Genomic DNA, 26,287 nt, shown 5'->3' with positions numbered 1-26,287 from the left:
CCGCAAAATTTGCAACACTTGCCTCAGATGCTCAGCATGTTCGGTCTCATCTCTTGAATAGACCAAGATGTCATCAATAAACACAACTACGAACCGATCCAAATACGGCCTGAAGATCCGATTCATCAAATCCATAAACACCGCAGGGGCATTAGTGAGCCCGAACGGCATCACTAAGAACTCGTAGTGACCGTACCTCGTTCTGAAAGCAGTTTTGGGTACGTCCGAATCTCGAATCCGCAACTGATAATAACCCGATCTCAAATCTATCTTTGAAAACACCGATGCTCCCTTTAATTGATCGAACAGATCATCAATACGCGGTAACGGATACTTATTCTTTATCGTCACTTTATTCAGTTGACGATAGTCAATGCACAACCTCATGGTTCCGTCCTTCTTTTTCACGAACAATACTGGTGCACCCCAAGGTGAGAAACTCGGTCGAGCGAAACCTCTATCCGTCAATTCTTGCAACTGAGCTTTCAACTCTTTTAACTCGGTTAGTGCCATACGATACGGAGCGATCGAAATTGGCGTAGTTCCAGGTACAAGCTCAATACCAAACTCTACCTCCCGAACAGGTGGCAAACCCGGTAACTCTTCAGGAAAAACATCCGGGTATTCACAAACCACCGGCACCGATTCGGGTTTCTTTTCTAACTCCTTGTCATCAAGTACATACGCGAGGTATGCTTCGCACCCTTTCCTTACATATTTCTGGGCCAACATTGCTGATATTACAGCTGGCAACCCCCTTAAGTCCGCAGACTCAACTCGGATTATTTCGTTATTTGCGCACCTCAAATCGATAGTCTTGCTTTTGCAATTCACAACCGCATCATGCGCGGTTAACCAATCCAAACCAAGAATAACATCAAACTCGTCGAACGGCAAAAGCATCAAATCGGCCGGAAAACAGGATTCTCGGATTATTAGAGGGCATCTCTTACACACTTTATCAACAAGTACGCATTGACCCAAAGGGTTTGATACTCGAATTACGAGCTCAGTAGACTCAACAGGTAGAGTCTTACTGGTTGCTAAGGTTTCGCATACATATGAATGAGTAGAACCAGGGTCAATCAATGCAATCACATTAGTATCAAAGAGAGTGAAGGTACCAGTGATGACGTCGGGGGAGGATGCCTCCTCTCGTGCGCGAATGGCATATGCTCTAGCAGGAGTACGGTTCTCGGCTCGATCGGCCGTATCAGAGGCCCCCCTCTGACTACCACCCTGCCTCCTAAAATTCTCGGTGGTCTACCTCTAGATGTCACTCCACTAGGTCTTGCACCTTGAATCTTATTCTTCTCATCCAGCTCCGTGCAATCTCTAATGAAGTGGTCCTTCGAACCGCATCCGTAACAGGCCCTGCTAGTAGACTTGCCCCAACATTCACCTAGGTGTCGTCTTCCACATTGGGGACATTCAGGTTTCTCGTGACGATTATTGCCCACACTAGCTACCGAAGTAGCTCGGGAGCCATCGATGGTCTTGCCCTGATGGAAATTCCCGCAGTCGCCCTCGACTTATTAATGTCCTCCCTGAACTTCTTTACAGCTGAGAACGGAGCTTTACCCGTCGATCTTTTACGATAATCTCTAGCTTCAAATTCAGCCTTCCTCTTCTCCTTTCCAAGTTCTTCCGCCTTGCAGGCTCGTTCGACTAGTGTTACGAATTCTTTTATTTCCAAAATACCCATTAGTAGCTTTAAATCTTCATTCAATCCTTCCTCGAATCTTTTGCACATAGCAACCTCATCAGCTACACACTCCCGGGCATACCTACTGAGTCTTACGAATTCATGTTCGTATTCAGATACAGTCATACGGCCTTGCTTGAGTTCCAAGAACTCCTTACGCTTCTGATCAATGAACCGTTGGCTAATAAATTTCTTTCGGAATTCCGTTTGAAAGAAGTCCCAAGTTACTCGCTCGTTCGGGACTATGGAAATCAAGGTCCTCCACCAATAGTAGGCTGAGTCTTGCAACAAAGATACAGCACATTTTAGACATTCGTCAGGTGTGCATGACAATTCATCGAACACCCGAATGGTGTTATCAAGCCAGAACTCGGCCCTTTCGGCATCATCAGTTACTATGGCCTTGAACTCCTCGGCCCCACGCTTCCTAATCAAGTCTACAGGTGGCTTACTCAGCCTCACAGGATCAGCGACTGATGGCATTACAGGCTCTTGGGGTGGATTATTCAAATTTGGGAATTGTTGGACAGCCGGGTTGGTTCGGGCATATTGCGCGACCCACTCATTCATCATGGTAAAAAGGCTTGTTTAGCCCCCTCACCTTGATTATTCGCAGATGACTGAGGTTCAACAGGCGGCGTCCCTTGTGCAGGAGCAGCCGCTACGCTCTCAACGTCATCCGCTAGGGTTCTTTCTACACCGGGATCCATTTACTAATCAAAACAAAAACATTTCAACCGTCAGAAGTCATCACCCTTTTAAACATTAACATTAAGGCATGTATAGCTAGACTCATACGTGCTATGGTAGTCCTAGAACCGACTAAACCATAGCTCTGATACCAATCAAATGTAACACCCCGAACCCGAAACCGACACCGGAGTCGAACACGAGGTGTTAACTGACTTTAACCCCTTATAAAATTTATTTTCCAGACACTGCCCAATCTGTGTACTAGTCGTTTTAAAAATCATATCTTGAGTTTCGTAACTGAAAATCAGTTTCGTAATTTTTCCCAGAAACTAGACTCATGTGCCCATCTATGTATTTTTTTCTAGAATTTTTGCTCGGGCCAATTAGTACAGTTTATTAGTCAAAGTCTCCCATGTTGCAGGGGTCGACTACACTGACCTTTTCCCATTACGACTTGGATATCTCCCTGACGGGGCTTCAATACTGATGCCGTTTGTTTCTATGAAAACTAGACTCAGAGAGGAATCTATACATATATGGTACGACCCCTAATTATCTCTGGTTAATTTATAATGAATTTCCAAAGTCGGAGCAGGGAATCCAGAAACCGTTCTGGCCCTGTCCAACAAAAATCTGATTATCTCTTAATATACTGCCCATATGATCTTTTCGTTACTTCCTCATGAAAACAGACTCATCGAGCTTCGATTACATAATTTATTCATCAATTAATTCCACTCCTACTATTTTTAGTGATTTTTCAATCTCATGACACTGCTGCTGCCAGCATCTGTTACGAAAGTAACTAGGTCCATTTCATGCCTACCCTTGATCCAACTCAATCGAACATTCGTGCCATTTTCGCATGGCTTAAAGTTTACATGCCAAAGCTCAAACACAACGTAATAGCTTATACATGCCAAAATGTTCTTCTAAGCCAACTAAGAAGAAAGTACCAAAACTTGCTATCCGGTGTGATGACTTCGATGACGGCCCGATCACGCAAAAAGAGATGTGTCCAAGAAACCTAGAATAGGTGACAAGGAAACACCGAGTGAGTTTATAACTCAGTAAGTCATAAGCTATGCACTACCATCCATCAATAACATTATCACAAGAGAAAACAAAATGGAACGAGGCTAATTACTCCATCCATTCCGAACCATACCATAGTTCCTCCAACCTATCGATTCAATTTCATATCAATTCATGCATTCACATTCCATATACTCATCAATAGGACATTGAAGCATTTTCATAAATCAATTTATTTTCGTTACAATCAAACGACTAAACGGCCTTTCACCCATCCTACGATAAATTTTATGTACGTGACTTCAAGTATAGTTGTCACATAGGTTCAAACTTACCGAGCTCAACACCAAGTATAAGCATAGCACCTATTAGCCATGTACTCAAGACACTTACCCGATCCGCTGTCCGCGATCGACTCAATAGTGTCGCACACATAGTGTCCATAATGATTCACGAATGCATATTGAGTCCGCACACTCAGTGCTATATAATCAACTCGCACACTTAGTGCTACGTAATCAAATCGCACACTTAGTGCTACATAGTCAAACTCGCACACTTAGTGCCGCATGGTCAATTCGCACACTTAGTGCATCATATTCATTTCACACACTTAGTGCAACATAGTCAAATCGCACACTTAGTGCTGTACAATTTAATCCCGCGCACTTAGCGCCAATCTCATGGTCATAAATGGTTATACCCGCACGTTTAGTGCCGAGATCAACAACTCAGTACATCTTACCTCTTTTCTTTTCATTCAACAATTTCATCATCACATACGTACATGCATATATATATGTATATTTATTCATTCCATTCAGCATCAATACATAAACATTATGACCATTTGAAATAATACCAACTACATGCTTAATGACTTACCTTGTGTTGGGTAAGACGGTTCCAACTCGACTACTCAGTGATCTTTTCTTTGCCTTTATCGGATCTAGTTCCCTTTTGCTCTTGAGCTTAAGTTCAACAAAATTTAAAATAGTCATTAATCGACTATTCAAGTATTACTTTCAGAATAATATATATATTGATTTGACCTTCACACACATAGATTATAGTAAGCTTTATAATAGTCAATAAATAACTCATTGGCAAATTTTCATTAATGTTTACAACAAAATCACATATTCACTACGAGCTGTTTTCCTGAGCAGTAGTCGCTAAATTGTTTATAACTGGAGCTACAAAACTCCAAATCACTAGCCGTTAATTTTCCCTGAATATAGACTCGTATATCTTCCATCCATAAAATTTTCAGAATTTTTGGCTTGGCCAATCAATACCAGATTTTTCTTAAAGTTTCCCCTGTTTCACTGTTTGACTATTCTGACCACTCTTCACTACGAATCAAATTTCTCATTTTACAGAATTCAAAATGTGTTGTATTTGATCTCATTTGAAACTAGACTCATTAAGGAGTCTAAGCATATAAATTTTATCTTATAATCATTTTTGTACAATTTATAATGATTTCCTAAAAACAGAACAGGGAATCTAGTAGTCATTTTGACTCAGCCCCACAATACTTCAAATATCTCAAGATCGGTAACTCTTTTGTTTTTATAGTTTCTTTTGTAAGAAAATAGACTCTTCAAGCTTTAATGGCATAATTCACTCAGCTTCTAATTCAACTCCTACAAATTATGGCGATTTTCCAAAATCACCTTACTGCTGCTGTCCCCAAACAGATTATTACCAAATCAAATACTAACATTAGCATTTCACCTTAATAGCTAGCTTACCAAGCCTTAATTTAACATATTAATCTTTAACATATCTTTCACTTTTCATCAACAACTATCAAAAAGCTCAAGCACTCATCAATGGCAAAACACAAAATCATCATCAATCCACAAAATTGAACCATGGGTTTTTAGAACTCAAGTCAACTACTAAAACATGCATGCATCTCAAGAACAACATCAAACATACCTTAGTCTAGCAAACCACCATAGCCGATTTTCTCAAGCTCTTCCCCTTCCTTTTTTCCTCTATTCGGCCAAAGGTGTTCAAGAATGAACACATTTTTTTTTGTTTTCTTTCCTCAACTCACGGCAACAAGGGGGGGTATGGATGAGACCATTTTTTTTCATCACCCTTCCTTTTCATTGTTTAATTACCATGCTCTTTATTTTATTTTTCTTAGCATACATCACTAGCATAACATGTTGGTGACATGTTTCCACCCATAGCATGGCCAGCCACTATGCTTTAATTTGGCTAATTTGACATGCAAGGACAAACACTTTCCCACATATATTAATGGGCCACTTGAACACTTGCCTAGCATATTTCTAAATTGTCTCACATAAGTCCCTACTAATAAATTCCACATACACTGACCAAATTAAAGTATGGAACTATCACACAAGCATTTACGCACATCATAAACACAGAATATAATCTTTAATTATTTATAGGACTCGGTTTTGTGGTCCCGAAACCACTTCCCGACTAGGGTCAATTTTGGGCTGTCACAACTCTCCCCCACTTAAGAAATTTTCGTCCCCGAAAATCTTACCGGTAAATAGGTTTGGATATCGTTCTTTCATCGAGCTCTCGGTTTCCCAAGTAGCTTCCTCGATCCCGTGTTTGAGCCATAACACCTTTACTAGCGGAACTCTTTTGTTTCGTAACTCCTTCACTTCACGAGTTAGGATACGCATCGGTTCTTCTTCATAACTCATATCGGCTTGAATTTCAACCTCTGATGGGCTAATTATGTGCGATGGATCAGATCTATAGCGTCGAAGCATCGAAACATGAAAGACGTCATGGATCTTTTCAAGCTCAGGGGGAAAATCAATCTATACATAACTGGCCCCACTCGTTCGGAGATTTCGTACGGCCCAATGAATCTCGGGCTCAACTTGCCCTTACGGCCAAACCTAAGTACCTTTTTCCAAGGCGAAACTTTAAGAAACACTTTATCTCCCACCTGATATTCAATGTCTTTTCGTTTCAAATCCGCATACGATTTCTGACGATCTGTGGCTGCTTTCAGACTTTCACGGATTACCTTTACTTTCTGTTCGGCATCTTTAATCAAATCAACTCCGAAAATTTTACTTTCACCGAGCTCGGTCCAAAACAATGGTGTACGGCATTTACGACCGTACAAAGCCTCGTAAGGTGCCATCTTAATACTTGATTGAAAACTATTGTTGTAAGCGAATTCAATCAAAGGTACATACCGTTCCCATGAACCACTAAACTCAAGGATGCAGCATCTCAGCATATCCTCGAGTATCTGAATTATCCGCTCGGATTGACCATCGGTTTGGGGATGAAAAGCGGTGCTAAAATGCAGCTTGGTACCCAAAGCTTCTTGCAATTTCTTCCAAAATCGCGAGGTGAATCTCGGATCTCTATCCGACACGATAGAAATAGGTACTCCATGTAATCTCACAATCTGAGAAACATACAATTCGGCTAATTTATCCAATGAAAAATCCGTACGCACGGGGATAAAGTGAGCCGACTTAGTCAGCCTATCAACAACAACCCAAATCGCATCCTTCTTACTTGCGGACAATGGCAGTCCGGACACAAATTCCATTGTGACTCGGTCCCATTTCCACTCGGGTATCATGATCGGCTGAAGTAACCCTGAAGGCACTTGATGTTCCGCTTTCACTTGTTGACATATTATACATCTCGAAACAAAGTCGGAGATGTCTCGTTTCATACCATGCCACCAAAACCGATGTTTCAAGTCGTTGTACATTTCGTGCTCCCCGGGTGAATTGACATTCGGCTACAATGGGCTTCGTTCAGAATCATCGGAATGAGTTCCGAATTCCTTGGAACACACAAACGACTTCTAAACCTCAAACAACCATCATCATCAATCTGAAACTCCGATTCCTTGTTCGGAACACACTCAGCTCGTTTTGCAACCAATTCATCATCGACTTCCTGAGCTTCAAGAATTTGATGAGTCAATAATGGTTTGGCTTTTAATTCAGCTACTAACACATTGTTAGATAGAACAGACAAGTGTACATTCATCGCTCGCAAAGCAAACAGTGATTTCCGGCTTAAGGCGTCCGCAACCACATTAGCCTTTCCCGGGTGGTAATCAATGACAAGCTCGTAATCTTTCAACAACTCAAGCCAACGTCTTTGTCGCAGATTCAAGTCTCGTTGAGTCATCAAATATTTGAGACTTTTGTGATCCGAAAACACATGGCACTTCTCACCAAACAAATAATGTCGCCATATTTTCAATGCAAACACAATGGCGGCTAGTTCGAGATCATGGGTCGGATAATTTCTCTCGTGTGGCTTTAATTGTCTTGACGCATAGGCCACAACTCGACCTTCTTGCATCAATACGCAACCCAACCCAAGTAGGGATGCGTCACTATAAATGACAAACTCTTTACCCGATTCGGGTTGCACCAAAATTGGAGCTTCAGTCAAATGAGTTTTCAGTTGATCGAAGCTTTTCTGACATTTCTCCGTCCATTCGAACTTAACATCCTTTTGAAGTAGCTTCGTCATTGGTGTGGCTATCATGAGAAACCTTTGACAAATCGTCGGTAATAACCGGCGAGCCCTAGAAAGCTCCGGACTTCGGTAACATTTCTCGGAGGCTTCCAGTTAAGTATGGCTGAAATTTTGCTCGGGTCAACTCGAATACCCGATGCGGATACCACATGACCCAAGAAGCTAACCTCTCTTAACCAGAACTCACACTTACTGAACTTAGCATATAACTGCTTATCCCGCAAAATTCGCAACACTTGCCTCAGATGCTCAGCATGTTCGGTCTCATCTCTTGAATAGACCAAGATGTCATCAATAAACACAACTACGAACCGATCCAAATACGGCCTGAAGATCCGATTCATCAAATCCATAAACACCGCAGGGGCATTAGTGAGCCCGAACGGCATCACTAAGAACTCGTAGTGACCGTACCTCGTTCTGAAAGCAGTTTTGGGTACGTCCGAATCTCGAATCCGCAACTGATAATAACCCGATCTCAAATCTATCTTTGAAAACACCGATGCTCCCTTTAATTGATCGAACAGATCATCAATACGCGGTAACGGATACTTATTCTTTATCGTCACTTTATTCAGTTGACGATAGTCAATGCACAACCTCATGGTTCCGTCCTTCTTTTTCACGAACAATACTGGTGCACCCCAAGGTGAGAAACTCGGTCGAGCAAAACCTCTATCCGTCAATTCTTGCAACTGAGCTTTCAACTCTTTTAACTCGGTTAGTGCCATACGATACGGAGCGATCGAAATTGGCGTAGTTCCAAGTACAAGCTCAATACCAAACTCTACCTCCCGAACAGGTGGCAAACCCGGTAACTCTTCAGGAAAAACATCCGGGTATTCACAAACCACCGGCACCGATTCGGGTTTCTTTTCTAACTCCTTGTCATCAAGTACATACGCGAGGTATGCTTCGCACCCTTTCCTTACATATTTCTGGGCCAACATTGCTGATATTACAGCTGGCAACCCCCTTAAGTCCGCAGACTCAACTCGGATTATTTCGTTATTTGCGCACCTCAAATCGATAGTCTTGCTTTTGCAATTCACAACCGCATCATGCGCGGTTAACCAATCCAAACCAAGAATAACATCAAACTCGTCGAACGGCAAAAGCATCAAATCGGCCGGAAAACAGGATTCTCGGATTAGTAGAGGGCATCTCTTACACATTTTATCAACAAGTACGCATTGACCCAAAGGGTTTGATACTCGAATTACGAGCTCAGTAGACTCAACAGGTAGAGTCTTACTGGTTGCTAAGGTTTCGCATACATATGAATGAGTAGAACCAGGGTCAATCAATGCAATCACATTAGTATCAAAGAGAGTGAAGGTACCAGTGATGACGTCGGGGGAGGATGCCTCCTCTCGTGCGCGAATGGCATATGCTCTAGCAGGAGTACGGTTCTCGGCTCGATCGGCCGTATCAGAGGCCCCCCTCTGACTACCACACTTGCCTCCTAAAATTCTCGGTGGTCTACCTCTAGATGTCACTCCACTAGGTCTTGCACCTTGAATCTTATTCTTCTCATCCAGCTCCGTGCAATCTCTAATGAAGTGGTCCTTCGAACCGCATCCGTAACAGGCCCTGCTAGTAGACTTGCCCCAACATTCACCTAGGTGTCGTCTTCCACATTGGGGACATTCAGGTTTCTCGTGACGATTATTGCCCACACTAGCTACCGAAGTAGCTCGGGAGCCTATCGATGGTCTTGCCCTGATGGAAATTCCCGCAGTCGCCCTCGACTTATTAATGTCCTCTCTGAACTTCTTTACAGCTGAGAACGGAGCTTTACCCGTCGATCTTTTACGATAATCTCTAGCTTCAAATTCAGCCTTCCTCTTCTCCTTTCCAAGTTCTTCCGCCTTGCAGGCTCGTTCGACTAGTGTTACGAATTCTTTTATTTCCAAAATACCCATTAGTAGCTTTAAATCTTCATTCAATCCTTCCTCGAATCTTTTGCACATAGCAACCTCATCAGCTACACACTCCCGGGCATACCTACTGAGTCTTACGAATTCATGTTCGTATTCAGATACAGTCATACGGCCTTGCTTGAGTTCCAAGAACTCCTTACGCTTCTGATCAATGAACCGTTGGCTAATAAATTTCTTTCGGAATTCCGTTTGAAAGAAGTCCCAAGTTACTCGCTCGTTCGGGACTATGGAAATCAAGGTCCTCCACCAATAGTAGGCTGAGTCTCGCAACAAAGATACAGCACATTTTAGACATTCGTCAGGTGTGCATGACAATTCATCGAACACCCGAATGGTGTTATCAAGCTAGAACTCGGCCCTTTCGGCATCATCAGTTACTATGGCCTTGAACTCCTCGGCCCCACGCTTCCTAATCAAGTCTACAGGTGGCTTACTCAGCCTCACAGGATCAGCGACTAATGGCATTACAGGCTCTTGGGGTGGATTATTCAAATTTGGGAATTGTTGGACAGCCGGGTTGGTTCGGGCATATTGCGCGACCCACTCATTCATCATGGTAAAGAAGGCTTGTTTAGCCCCCTCACCTTGATTATTCGCAGATGACTGAGGTTCAACAGGTGGCGTCCCTTGTGCAGGAGCAGCCGCTACGCTCTCAACGTCATCCGCTAGGGTTCTTTCTACACCGGGATCCATTTACTAATCAAAACAAAAACATTTCAACCGTCAGAAGTCATCACCCTTTTAAACATTAACATTAAGGCATGTATAGCTAGACTCATACGTGCTATGGTAGTCCTAGAACCGACTAAACCATAGTTCTGATACCAATCAAATGTAACACCCCGAACCCGAAACCGACACCGGAGTCGAACACGAGGTGTTAACTGACTTTAACCCCTTATAAAATTTATTTTCCAGACACTGCCCAATCTGTGTACTAGTCGTTTTAAAAATCATATCTTGAGTTTCGTAACTTGAAAATCAGTTTCGTAATTTTTCCCAGAAACTAGACTCATGTGCCCATCTATGTATTTTTTTCTAGAATTTTTGCTCGGGCCAATTAGTACAGTTTATTAGTCAAAGTCTCCCATGTTGTAGGGGTCGACTACACTGACCTTTTCCCATTACGACTTGGATATCTCCCTGCACGGGGCTTCAATACTGATGCCGTTTGTTTCTATGAAAACTAGACTCAGAGAGGAATCTATACATATATGGTACGACCCCTAATTATCTCTGGTTAATTTATAATGAATTTCCAAAGTCGGAGCAGGGAATCCAGAAACCGTTCTGGCCCTGTCCAACAAAAATCTGATTATCTCTTAATATACTGCCCATATGATCTTTTCGTTACTTCCTCATGAAAACAGACTCATCGAGCTTCGATTACATAATTTATTCATCAATTAATTCCACTCCTACTATTTTTAGTGATTTTTCAATCTCATGACACTGCTGCTGCCAGCATCTGTTACGAAAGTAACTAGGTCCATTTCATGCCTACCCTTGATCCAACTCAATCGAACATTCGTGCCATTTTCGCATGGCTTAAAGTTTACATGCCAAAGCTCAAACACAACGTAATAGCTTATACATGCCAAAATGTTCTTCTAAGCCAACTAAGAAGAAAGTACCAAAACTTGCTATCCGGTGTGATGACTTCGATGACGGCCCGATCACGCAAAAAGAGATGTGTCCAAGAAACCTAGAATAGGTGACAAGGAAACACCGAGTGAGTTTATAACTCAGTAAGTCATAAGCTATGCACTACCATCCATCAATAACATTATCACAAGAGAAAACAAAATGGAACGAGGCTAATTACTCCATCCATTCCGAACCATACCATAGTTCCTCCAACCTATCGATTCAATTTCATATCAATTCATGCATTCACATTCCATATACTCATCAATAGGACATTGAAGCATTTTCATAAATCAATTTATTTTCGTTACAATCAAACGACTAAACGGCCTTTCACCCTTCCTACTATAAATTTTATGTACGTGACTTCAAGTATAGTTGTCACATAGGTTCAAACTTACCGAGCTCAACACCAAGTATAAGCATAGCACCTATTAGCCATGTACTCAAGACACTTACCCGATCCGCTGTCCGCGATCGACTCAATAGTGTCGCACACATAGTGTCCATAATGATTCACGAATGCATATTGAGTCCGCACACTCAGTGCTATATAATCAACTCGCACACTTAGTGCTACGTAATCAAATCGCACACTTAGTGCTACATAGTCAAACTCGCACACTTAGTGCCGCATGGTCAATTCGCACACTTAGTGCATCATATTCATTTCACACACTTAGTGCAACATAGTCAAATCGCACACTTAGTGCTGTACAATTTAATCCCGCGCACTTAGCGCCAATCTCATGGTCATAAATGGTTATACCCGCACGTTTAGTGCCGAGATCAACAACTCAGTACATCTTACCTCTTTTCTTTTCATTCAACAATTTCATCAAATTTCTCATTTTACAGAATTCAAAATGTGTTGTATTTGATCTCATTTGAAACTAGACTCATTAAGGAGTCTAAGCATATAAATTTTATCTTATAATCATTTTTGTACAATTTATAATGATTTCCTAAATACAGAACAGGGAATCTAGTAGTCATTTTGACTCAGCCCCACAATACTTCAAATATCTCAAGATCGGTAACTCTTTTGTTTTTATAGTTTCTTTTGTAAGAAAATAGACTCTTCAAGCTTTAATGGCATAATTCACTCAGCTTCTAATTCAACTCCTACAAATTATGGCGATTTTCCAAAATCACCTTACTGCTGCTGTCCCCAAACAGATTATTACCAAATCAAATACTAACATTAGCATTTCACCTTAATAGCTAGCTTACCAAGCCTTAATTTAACATATTAATCTTTAACATATCTTTCACTTTTCATCAACAACTATCAAAAAGCTCAAGCACTCATCAATGGCAAAACACAAAATCATCATCAATCAACAAAATTGAACCATGGGTTTTTAGAACTCAAGTCAACTACTAAAACATGCATGCATCTCAAGAACAACATCAAACATACCTTAGTCTAGCAAACCACCATAGCCGATTTTCTCAAGCTCTTCCCCTTCCTTTTTTTCCTCTATTCGGCCAAAGGTGTTCAAGAATGAACACATTTTTTTTTGTTTTCTTTCCTCAACTCACGGCAACAAGGGGGGGTATGGATGAGACCATTTTTTTTTCATCACCCTTCCTTTTCATTGTTTAATTACCGTGCTCTTTATTTTATTTTTTTTAGCATACATCACTAGCATAACATGTTGGTGACATGTTTCCACCCATAGCATGGCCAGCCACTATGCTTTAATTTGGCTAATTTGACATGCAAGGACAAACACTTTCCCACATATATTAATGGGCCACTTGAACACTTGCCTAGCATATTTCTAAATTGTCTCACATAAGTCCCTACTAATAAATTCCACATACACTGACCAAATTAAAGTATGGAACTATCACACAAGCATTTACGCACATCATAAACACAGAATATAATCTTTAATTATTTATAGGACTCGGTTTTGTGGTCCCGAAACCACTTCCCGACTAGGGTCAATTTTGGGCTGTCACAAAGAGTTTCATACCTTTGCCTTTAGTAGCTAGGTATTCCTTCTATTCTTTACAGCTTACCTTGAAGTGCCCTCTCTTACTGCAGAAGAAGCATTTACACTTAGATAAGTCTATAGGCTTTCTGGTTCTCTTCCTTTCCACTTGTGGTGGCCTAAAGACCTTAGCCTTGCCTTTCTTAGTGTAATTTCCTTTCCCTTTTGAGGAAGAAATGATGACTATAATTTCTTCTGCTCTATGGACCGGTTAACCATTGTTCAACATCAACTCATAGGATTGTAACTCCTTCATGAGTTGTGTAAGCATTAGTTTTTTGTTGTCAATGTTATATGCCTCCCAAAAACCAGTAAAATCCTTTGACAAGCTTTTGTATACCCTCTCAATTTGAGTGTTTTGGTCCAAATTGGCCTCATTGTTCGCAGCCTTGGCAAAGTAGCCCATAAGAGTGATCATGTGATCTTTCACTGGAGTGTCGGGCTTTTGTTAGGAATTCATCAAGCTAGTTATGGAAAATTGTCGAGCCATGGTAGCTTAGCCTCTAAACTGTTAGGATTACCGGTACCCCCCTGTGGTGCAACGGAAAAAAAAATTGGTGATCTTTAGCCAATGATTCATGTACGAGGAACGCATCAAGTTGAAACAAGGGTAAAAAATATACCTTTCAAAAACTGAAAAGCGACGAATGACATTGTTGATAGGATTCTTTTCGAAAATGTTAATTGTAAGACCCCTAGCCCGTCTTCGTCACCGGATTAGGGCTACGAAGCATTGCCAAAAGTTTACGTATCACGACGAACAAATATTCAACATATTCAAATAATAACAAAAATTACAACAAAATCATGTAAAATCAAACATATAGTCCCTTATACGAGCCCTCGAGGCCCAAAAATCACTTTAGAAACGAATTAGGACTAAATCAGAAACATATAGAAATTTTCAGAAAAAGATGGAAATTTTCAAACTACAGGGGTCACACGGCTGAGACACACGCCCATGTCTCAGGCTGTATGGGCATTCAAAGTAGGACTCATGGTCGTGTTCCAGCCCATGTCTGTGCCCATGTAACTCTTTGACAGTCACACGGCCGTGTACCCTTAGAAATGGCCTCACATGCCTGTGTGTCAAGCCGTGTAACTGCCGAACTTGCAACCCTTTGTAAGCTACAGGAGACACACGGCCGTGTGTCACATACGGCTGAGACACATGCCTATGTCTTTGGCCTTGTGGACGATAAATAGGCCATTTCAAAGCCATTATTCTCACCCAAAGCATAGTTACTTACACCAACCAAATGAACTTATTTTCCTGCATTCAAGATGCACCTGAAACATGCATAACCATGCTAGAACATCATAGTACTTAGTCATACAACCAATATGCCTTAAAGGCACCTCAAACACAACAATCAAATTTGACTAAACATTTGCTAAATTTAACCATAAATCAATCAAACAATTGAACAACTTATATACTACATCTACCATAATGTTCACATACCATTTCCATACTCATAACCACCAATATGACCATTCACACAACTTAATCAATACCTTAGCAACTTGGCCTTATGCCAACCACAACCAAAGCTGCCAAAACTGGCCATTTAACAACTCAATACACTATCTCATTCCATATGAAACCAACATTTCATAGCATACCTTTATGATCATTATTTCAACTACCGTCATTTAAGTACTTAGATGCCAAATAACAACCATTAAAATACCATATATACATGAAAACATAACAATTAATTCATCACTTGAAATAGCATATTTACAAGCCAAACATAATGGCTAATTGCATCAAACAAAGACACCTATACATGTGCATATTTAACCAATTATCACTTAACTTGTTTTCATGCCAAAACATAACATAATTGATACATAATAACCATACCAATTTTGGTCATTTCAAATCATACACCAATTTGACCATATTAACCACAACCAACAAGCTATCAATAGTACCTTAAGTACCTCAAATTCAAGACAACATTTCATGCCATAAACATCAACCAAAATGACAAATGTATACCAAACTCATCAATTAAACGTTAGACATAGTCCACTTATACATGCCATTATAACCACGACCAAAGCATTTAAAATCTACCGATAAAATTGATGAATACTGTGATGGATCTTCGACTAGCTTCCAACTCGATCTAGCTTCTGATAATCTAAAAAGTAAGAGAAAGAAAACCATATAAGCAATGAATGCTTAGAAAGCTCGTATAAACCAAAAGCATAATATTACATTTCAATAATGAACATTATAAGTTAAATCTAAACCTATACCAATGCCTCAAGATTTACCAAACCATAATTACCAACTCGTAAGTGAGTAAATTCGTTTATGACACATATTTATAATTCATAACATGAAAGGATTTTATGGGACGTAATGTATAACCATCAACCTTTCTATAAAATTATACACCTCTCAATTTACTTACTTTCCTTTCCTTTCCAAATGCTTATCATAAGCTTCAACAACATTATTGATTCTCAACTCAATGAATTTATTCATGACATTGATAGGTTCATTCAAAGCATAAGCAATTTACTATCATATGAATACATCATTTATCTCATTAAAAATTTTTATAACTTTATAATACATTCCAATTACGTACTTACCGCATCATTCCCTTTTCTTACCTATTTCATATACATAGTACAAGCATAATCATATACATCAATCATATGCACAAGCTCGGCATAAGCCTAGGCATCTACACCAAACATGTTAGCATACATGGTATAAATCATAGGCAAAAATAACATATATAGCCATTGATCTTGACTTGAACCATTAAAAATTGTCACCTATCTCAACTTTCATAATTTCCATGTACCAACATATCAAAGAAGTTCATATATGCACATGCCTTAGTTCATGACATTTTCTTACTTTCCCATACTTTCATAACATTGCCAATCGGAACACTTATCGTTCCTTCCTTTTGTATGCTTGTTGAACCACTTAGAATAATATCCTATATGCGGGAATCTCACACACTATGTGCTAATATATGGTCAAAACCATTTATTTCCTTTTCCTTTACATAGATGCTCTCACTTGAGCCATAAATGGGTCTACTCACACAAGCTGTAGATCGGAATGTAGCTACACAGTGCTACTCACACAAGTTGTCAAGTAACCACAACACATGCCGAAAACTCAGCCACTGGTAGGACGTTTAGGACCAGCACCCGAAACACGATAACCCTAATGACATGTCATTTCTATCCTATATATTCCTAAGGTTCAAACGGGGCTAGATAGTCGTCATACGTTGTTGAATTTTCATTATTTCTTTACTCGATAAGTTGTATACTTAACATATATATATTTATTCATTCTCAATAAAATCAGATAATTACATTCAATTTATTCAACATTATACGTAGTACAGTTCATACGAACTTACCTAGCTAAATTGCAGAAATGTCAAAGTACAGGGGCATTTTGGTAATTTTCTATTCTCTTAAATTTTCCACCCGATCTTGATATAAATTAATAATTTCATTAAATATATTAATTTAGATAGTAAAACAATGTATTTATGCAACTTAGTCATTTTTATATTTTTACAAAATTACCCCTAAAGTTTTACTTTTATTCAATTTAGTCTCTGAGCCCAAAACATGCAAATTAACCATTTTTACCCAAAATTTAGCCTAGCCAAATACTTGTAGAATCCAATACAGCCCATTTATGCAACAATTTCACAAAAATCCTTGTATTTTTATTATTTTAATAATTTAGTCCCTAATCGATAAATTTATCAAAAATCACTTCATAAAATACTTTTAAATAACAAATAATATCTCAAATTCATCATTTAACATCTAAAATCACAAGGTTCACCAATGGAAACATTCAAAATCTTTAACAATTTCAAAATCAAAGGTACGGGCTAGCTGGACCTAGTTGCAACAATCTTAAAAACATCAAAATTATTAAAAACGGATAAAAATTACTTACCATGCATTAGAATATATGCTAGCCAAACCTTATAAAAAAAATGGTGTTTCTTCCTCCCCCACTGGGTCATGAAAAACACGGAATGAAGAAGATGGCCACTAATTCATTTTGTTTATATTAAAATATTTATTTAATTACCATATTACCCTTGCTTATAAACTAGAATTGTTTAAAAAATACACCTTGAAATTGTCCATTCATTTATAATATGGTATATTCACCATATTAGTCCATTTAATTATCTTTCCTTAGCTATTTTACACCTTTAATTAATGGAATTTAACTTTTGTATCTTTTACAATTTTGTCCTTTTCAATTAATTAACCATCTAAACGTTAAAATTTTTCAGTGAAACTTTAGTACCACCTTAATGACACTCTGTAAATATTTATAAAAATATTTATGGCTCAGTTTATAGAAACAAGGTCCTGATACCTCATTTTCTAAAACCACTTGACCTTAGAGTCTTACCACTCGAACTTAATAAATTGCTTAAATAATATAAATTATGAAATCAATAACCTTTTCAAAGTCACATTTGACTCGTAAATATTAAATAATAATTTTTACAAACTTACTCGTCAGATTTGGTGGCCCCAAAACTACTATTTCTAACACCACTGAAAAATGGGCAGTTACATCAATTCCAAGCCGCAACAATAACGTCTCAGCCTCTACGTAATCCTCCCAATCAAAGAACGAACAACAAAATTCTCTTGAATTTTTTAGAGAGAATTTTCAAGAATAGCTGCTAGACCTCTTTACTTTGTTTTATCGGTAACCTTGACACATTAAGGGATTCGTTTCCTTTTTAATTTCTTTGATATCATATCTCAGAAAATAAAAACGGGATTATTCCCTTATTATTAGAGAAACAAATGGAAATTTAGGAAAATATTATATTATTTTCAAAATAATATCACTTTCCTTATCCTTTTATATTTTGACCAATATTATTATAACTATTTATATTAATAATTTCGGTAAAATATATAATTAGTATTTTGTATGAATCAAATTCATATATTAATTTTATCTATGTTCTCTATTTGTATACAACAAGTTTGTACATATAATGTGTTTAATATTTAACCAGCAAATTAATTTAATTCAACAATTAATTTAATTCATGTGACAACTAAATACAATACCAAATGTATTTGGATTCTGTTCGCTTCAACTATAAGGCATGACCTTGTAGGCTCTTGTAATGTTGGTAGTAATACTAGAATGTTTCTAACATTAATCAGTAGCATCTAGCAATGCATCATTGCTACCCGAGTTACAAGAAGTCGTGATTCAACATAACCTTTATATGATAATCTTTTCATGTATTATATCATTTTATCCTTAATATTCAGATTGGACACAAGTCATGGAATAGTCACACTTATATAGTTCAATCACATATTTCATGATTTTTCTGAGTAGACTACAATAAACAAATAAGTGTGATATCTCATATCAACTTATTCAAGCATGTCCATGCATTTCTAATCTCACTCCATCAAGAGGCCTAAGATATTGCTCCCATTATTTAGGAGGGATAAATCCTAACCTGACCAACTATATCCCACTACATGGATTGTGGTATATCCAACACCAAACTTTATGGTACAACCTACTACGATATACTTTTGACTATATCAAAATATACATGGATTGAATTCTATTTATGGTTAGTTTTGATAATAAATTAAAATTATAAATTGTTGCAATTGAGTACAAGTGAGAAAGTGAATATTTGGTAGTTGTTGAACATTTGGGAAATATGATTTTATGATTTTGAAATAAACTTGGTTGTTTGGCAATATGTGTATGAATTAGTTTTGGAAGTTCCATTGAATTATTAAATGTGGTAAATTATGTTAAAATGCCCATTTGAACTTAGTAAACTGTTAAGATAAAATTGGCATACAAATAAGGTTTGAACGTGCACTTGTATGGGTTTGCACTTCGGTGCCTTTGTTTGTATTTTAGTGTTATCTGGTGTGACATGGTTACCCGAGTATCCGAGTCATGTTACTATAAATCATCGGGCTATGAAAATTTGTGACTAATGTTAAAATGATTGGATAATTTTGGTGTTTACCCATTAGAAGGTTTGTATCAATGAATGATCATGCAAGAATATTTCATTATGGTATTGATGTAATGAAATGTATATATATAAATATGAATGATTTTGATTGAATCATTGAAGAGCATGGAGTATATGATGAACTATTTTCACCATTAATTCTATGTGTTTTTGAAAATGGTTGTCAGGATTGAGTGGTGTAAGTGTTTTAGTTTTCAAAAATGTTTAATTGCGGTAAGTTGATTTGAATTTTAGCTATGATCTTACTAAGCTATTTAAGCTTACTTAGTTTGTTTTTGCATTCTGTAGTTAACATTTTGCGGAACTGGTTGGACGGATCAGTGATAACTCTTGAAAAGAGTTATAATTCATACTTTTAGACTTAGTTAACTTCTTGTACTTATGTTAAATTAGTTTCATTTTAGGTGATTTGCATGATTATTTTTAGCTAATCGAGCATTGCATGTAAAGACTTGGGATGGTGATTACTTTAGTGCATTAGTACTTTTAATTGTTGGTGAAAAGGCTTTGTGGTGGTTGAATAACATGTTTGAGGAAGAAAGATAGCAAAGGATGGAGATTTTTCGAGGCATTATGAGAGACCACCATGGAAATGTTGAGGAAGAAAACAACAAATACCCAGTCGTCAATTAGAGCATTCAGCAGTTGCCCTCCCTCATGCACGTGTAATGAAAAATATCCACCTTAAAATTAAGGGAAAAAAAATCATTGGCTGACGACTTTTACCCTATAGGAGGACCCTAATATAAAAGAAAAAGGAGAGAGGTATATCGAAAAAAGAGAGGAGAGAAAAAAGGTACGATTGATTGCAAATACGGAGCTTCGATAGAGGTCTTTTTATGACAATTAGGGTAATTTGAGCTACTGGAGCTTGGGTGAAGAGGCGCACCAAATGCCAAGTTTGGGGAATTCGTGTTCTAAACCCAAATTTCTTCCTCTAAAATTTAAATTGTTATTTGGGGATGTTGAAAATATAAAAATACTTGAATTTGCATAGCCCAGTCATGAGCTAACTTAACATAGCTGGGGATTACTTTTGATGATGTTTTAACTCTGATGAATGTTATCGAATGAATATGATTCAATTTACTACTTTACTGAATGCGTATTTTTATTTATATGTGTACTAGGGTATTGATGAATGCTTGATAAGCTTGAAAGTAACTTAACATCGACAGAGTTAGGTTGCTTACACCAAAATTGGGTAATATAATAGAGCACTGAATGAAATGCTTGTGTAAACTCTTGACATAGAGATTTACGTTATATGATTTATAGGATTGTGCTTCGGTCATGGTTGTTAATTCTTAGCCTATATATGTATACTATCTTAGAAGTGAGCAGCTCTAGGTCTTGCATTTAACAGAGGTAGACCATATTAGTATCCAATCGAGAAGTAGGTTACAATATTTGTCCCATGACATTCTTCCTGGTTATAACTAATTCATTAGTTATCCCCACCTTTACAATCAATATTCCAAACTTGCTAGATTCCTTTGTGCTTTTATTCAATTTGTTATAATTGCAATCTACGATAGTATATTTTATTACTTTCATTTTTAGTGTATTAATTACATTGTTATTTCTCAAAATATCATTTGATTCATTTATCTTTTCTACTAAATTGTGATAATTTAGACTAAGAATACTAATCCAATCTTCATTGGAACGATACTCACTCATCACTTTAATACTTGATTCGATGTGTACACTTGCACAATTTACACATCATATTCACACGAAACAAGTTTTTGGCGCCGTTGTCAGGGATTGACGATTGGCACTTTAGTTTTTGTTATTGCAATTTATATATATATTAGCTATTAATTTGTTTATTTTGTGATCACAACAGGTTTGTTACTAGTTGTATGTGTAGAGGCATTCATATTGAAGAACTCAATCCCTTAGATCCAGAAATTGAAATAACCTTGCACAGAAGGAGAATAGAACAAAAAGCAATGACTCAAGGTGGTAATAACCAACCTAGTCTGAATGAGATACTTAATCCGAGAGCTGGCAATGGTAATCCCCATATTGCTCAGATGCTTGATGATCGGGATAGGCCAATTCAAGAGCATTTAGTTCCTATCTTAGATTACCTAAATCCTGGAATAGTCAGGCCAGAAATTCAAGCCCCCAACTTTGAGTTGAAACTTGTAATGTTTTCGAAACACGAAAATATACACACTTTTTCGTGCCCTTTTTAACTCAAATTCATGTAGTTTCAGAAAAATTCTTGTCGAAAATTATATAATTATTATAAAATAATTATTTCGTACTTAAATTATTAACATGCTGAATTTTAATTAATTTTATAACTAATTTTGATTAATTTTGATTATTTTTGACAGATTTGCACATAAGGTGAAAAACGACTCGGTAAATACTACTCGAAGCACAAAATCTATAACACCTCTTACCCGTGTTCAACGCCGGAATCGGGTATGAAGTATTACCAGTACATAAAACGCATGTTTTTGTACAAATTGAGTGTTATTGATTTGTTAAATTTTTTTTAAAGTGAAAATTTTGACATAATCCCTTTTATAAATATTTAACCTCTCCTGCAAACTTTCAAATCGCAATCCAATCAATTTCAATATTTCAACCGGAGCAATTATATACTTAAACATATTTAAATCATACATGACTTTCTAACTATCATCACTAGCATTTTATAAAAATAACTTATCAAATAACATACACTAACATTTAAACTAAATACTTTGTAACATATAACATCAACATCAAGTCTTCTATACATGCCATAATTTAGGAATATTGATTACATTATACCAAAAGATGTGGATAGTGTAGATGAGTTCCCAACTACTTCCGAGTTACGAGCTGACTGGTAAAACTATAAAACAAGGAAAAAGAAAGAGGAGTAAGCATATAGCTTAGTAAGTAATTATGTAATTAATAAACAAGTTTTTAACATGTTTCCATAGATAACATAATTTAAATCACTTATAAATTCACTTTACATTCAAATTCCAGCAAACTGTTTTTCCGCGTCACAGTCACTAAATTATTTTTATTTGAGGCTCAAATTAAGATCTATAAATTTTCCCTAAAACTAGACTAATATATCCTTTTACCATGAATCAGAATTTTTGGTTCAGCCAATTGGTACAGTTTATTCTTTAAAGTTTCCCCTGTATCACTGCTCGACAGCTCTGACCTTTCTTCACTAAAAATTAATTATCTCTTTGTACAAAATTCAAATGGTTTTCTCGTTTGTTTATCTTAAAAATAGACTCATTGAGGAATTTCAGCATGTAAATTACAAACCATAATTATTTTTGTACAATTTATAGTGATTTTCCAAATTTGAAACAAGGGATTTGGAAATCATTCTGACACTATCTTACTAAAATTTATTTATCTAAAAATTTGTAACTCTTTTACTTACTCTACTTCTTCCATATGGAAATAGACTCGATAATCTTGAATTTCATATTTTATTCAATATTTAATTCACTTTCCACTATTTTTGGTGATTTTTCAAATTCACACAACTGTTACTATCCAAATGATTTTAATTCAAGTTTTCTCTTTCATAAATTTCTCTTACTACATTTCATTTTATCGATAGTTCGATCAAATAACGAGTACATTGTTCATAAATTTTCCCACTATATATGAACTTATAAATCACATAGTCATTTCGTCATTTCATATATTTTCACTTAATAAATTTCCCGATGAACTAATCGGAATAAAAAAATAGATTTTGCGGTGGTCTGCACACAATCTGTGCCACCTTTGTGTAATAATAGATTCTCAGTGGCCTGCACATAGTTCGTGCCACCCTTGTATCTTAACAGGTCAATGGTGGCCTGCACACAGTCCGTGCCACCCTTTAATCGTAACAGAATATCGGTGGCCTGTACACAGTCTGTGCCACCCTTGTATCATAACAGAATATCTGTACGCAAAGTAGCCTGCACTTAGTTTGTGCCACATATGCGACCTATCAATCTGGTACACGTAGTGGCTTACACTTAGTCCGTACCACACGTGACCCAATTATGATCATTCATACCTTTATCAAAATAGTCCTCAACTCAAATTTTGGTAAAATTAGCTTGTTTAATATTCACATTAATCAAAACAGTCCTCAACTCAACTTTTGGAAAAATTACTATTTTGTCCCTAAACTTTTGCATATTTATATTTTAACCCTAAAGCTCGGAAATTAAACTTTATCCCTAATTCTTATGTTTTATAACATGCTGAACATTTTTCCCTTCTATGACAACATCAAATTCCCACTCTAACACTTACTTATGAACATTAGGTATTTTTTACTGATTTTGTCGTTTTACTTGTTCACTTAAAATCACTTAGCAAAAGTTGTTTAACATAATTTCAAGATTTATATTCTACCATAAAACATCAAAATAAACACATTTCACCTATGGGTATTTTTCCAAATATGAACCCCAGGTTAAATTATTGCTAAAATAAGCTAAATTAAGCTACCGGGATTCCAAAAACATAAAGAACATTAAAAACGGGGCTTGGAATCACTTACTATGAGCTTGAGAAAGTGAAGAAACCCTAGCTATGGCTTCTTTGAAATTTCAGCAGCAAGAGAAAGATGATGATCACATTTTTAAATCTTTTTCCCTTTTTAATTCTATTTATTTACTAAATGACAAAATGCCCTTCATTAAACTTTATTTATTTTTATCTATGCATGCCCTTTTTGTCCATAAAAATCTAATGGTTTGATTACCATATAGGGACCCCTAATTTATAATTCCATAACAATTAGATACCTTTAACATGTAAAGTCAACTTTTTCACTTTTTACAATTTAGTCCTTTTAACTAAATTGAGTGCTCAAACGTCAAAATTTTTGAACGAAATTTTCATGAAATCTTTCCGCGAAATTGTAGACCATAAAAATATAATAATAATAATAATATTTTACTTCATCAAATTTGTGGTCTCGAAACCACTATTCCAATTCGGCCCTAAATCGGGCTGTTACAACTCTTCCCCCTTTAGAGATTTTCGTCCTCAAAAATCTTACCGGAAAATAGGTTTGGGTATTGCTTTCTCAAAACTTTCTTCGGTTCCCACGTAGCCTCTTCCATTCCACGTCTTTGCCACAACAATTTTACTAAGTCTATACTTTTATTCCTTAGCTGTTTGACTTCCCAAGCCAAAATCTTTATCGGTTCCTCCTCATAAGTCATATCCAGTTGAATTTCAACCTCTGTAGGAGAAATTATATGTGAAGGATCAGAACGATAGCGTCGCAACATCGACACATGAAATACATTATGTATCCTTTCCAACTCTGCTGGCAAAGCTAACCGATAAGCTACGAGTCCAATCCTTTCAATGACCTCATATGGTCTAATGAAACGTGGACTCAATTTACCTTTGCAGCCAAATCTAAAAATGTTCTTCCACAGAGATACTTTCAAAAACACTTTATCGCCCACTTGAAACTCAATTTCTTTTCTCTTTAACTCCACATATGACTTTTGTCGATCTGAAGCAGCCTTCAAATAATCACGAATTACTTTTACTTTTTCTTCAGTTTCTTTCACCAAGTCAAACCCCGTGAATCCGTTTCTCACTGAGCTCAGTCCAATATAAAGGGGTTCTACATTTGTGTCTATATAACACTTCGTACGGTGCCATTTGTATACTTGATTGATAGCTGTTGTTATAAGAAAATTCAACCAAAGGTACGTATTTTTCCCAACTACCTTCGAATTCTAAAACACAACATCGAAACATGTCTTCAAGAATTTGAATTACTCTTTTAGATTGTCTGTCAGTCTGTAGATGAAATGCCGTACTAAAATTCAATCTCGTACCTAAGGCTTCTTGCAACTTTTTCCAGAACCTTGAAGTGAACCTCGGATTTCTATCCGAAATAATGGACATAGGCACTCTGTGCAACCTCACAATTTCAGCAACGTATAACTCTGCCAATTTATCAAGTGAGTAGTCAATACGTACTGGTATAAAATGGGTTGATTTTGTCAACCTATCTACAATTACCCAAATAGCGTCTTTCATTTTAGGAGTCAGAGGCAAACGTGTCACAAAATCCATCGTAATTCTGTCCCACTTCCACTCGGGAACCATCACTGGTTGAAGTAGACCCAAAGGTACTTGATGCTCAGCTTTTACTTGTTGACCAATCAAACACTTTGATACAAATTCAGAAATATCCTTTTTCATGCCCGACCACTAATACGATTTCTTGAAATCATTATACATTTTTGTACTACCTGGGTGAACTGATAAACCACCACTGTGTGCCTCATGTAAAATTGTCCCAATCAACTCATCATCTTTTGGTACACATATCCTATCCCGAAACATTAGACAATCATCTAATCTAATTCGAAAACCTAAATCACAACCTGATTCACACTGAGATATCTTGGCTTATAATTCACTATCATTCTTCTGAGCTTCACAAATTTGCTATAAAAAATAACGGTCTAGCTTTCAACTCAGCCAAAATTGAACCATCCTCAGACAAAGCTAAAGTCGTATTCATAGTTCTCAAAGCAAACAAAGATTTTCTACTCAAGGCATCCACAACTACATTCGCTTTTCCGAGGTGATGTCAATCACTAGCTCATAGTCTTTTATTAATTCCAGCCATCTTCGTTGTCGTAAATTCAAATC

This window comes from Gossypium hirsutum, chromosome D03 (assembly GCF_007990345.1).
Source record: "Gossypium hirsutum isolate 1008001.06 chromosome D03, Gossypium_hirsutum_v2.1, whole genome shotgun sequence".
NCBI lineage: Eukaryota > Viridiplantae > Streptophyta > Magnoliopsida > Malvales > Malvaceae > Gossypium > Gossypium hirsutum.
Note: the sequence above shows the minus strand (reverse complement) of the source record.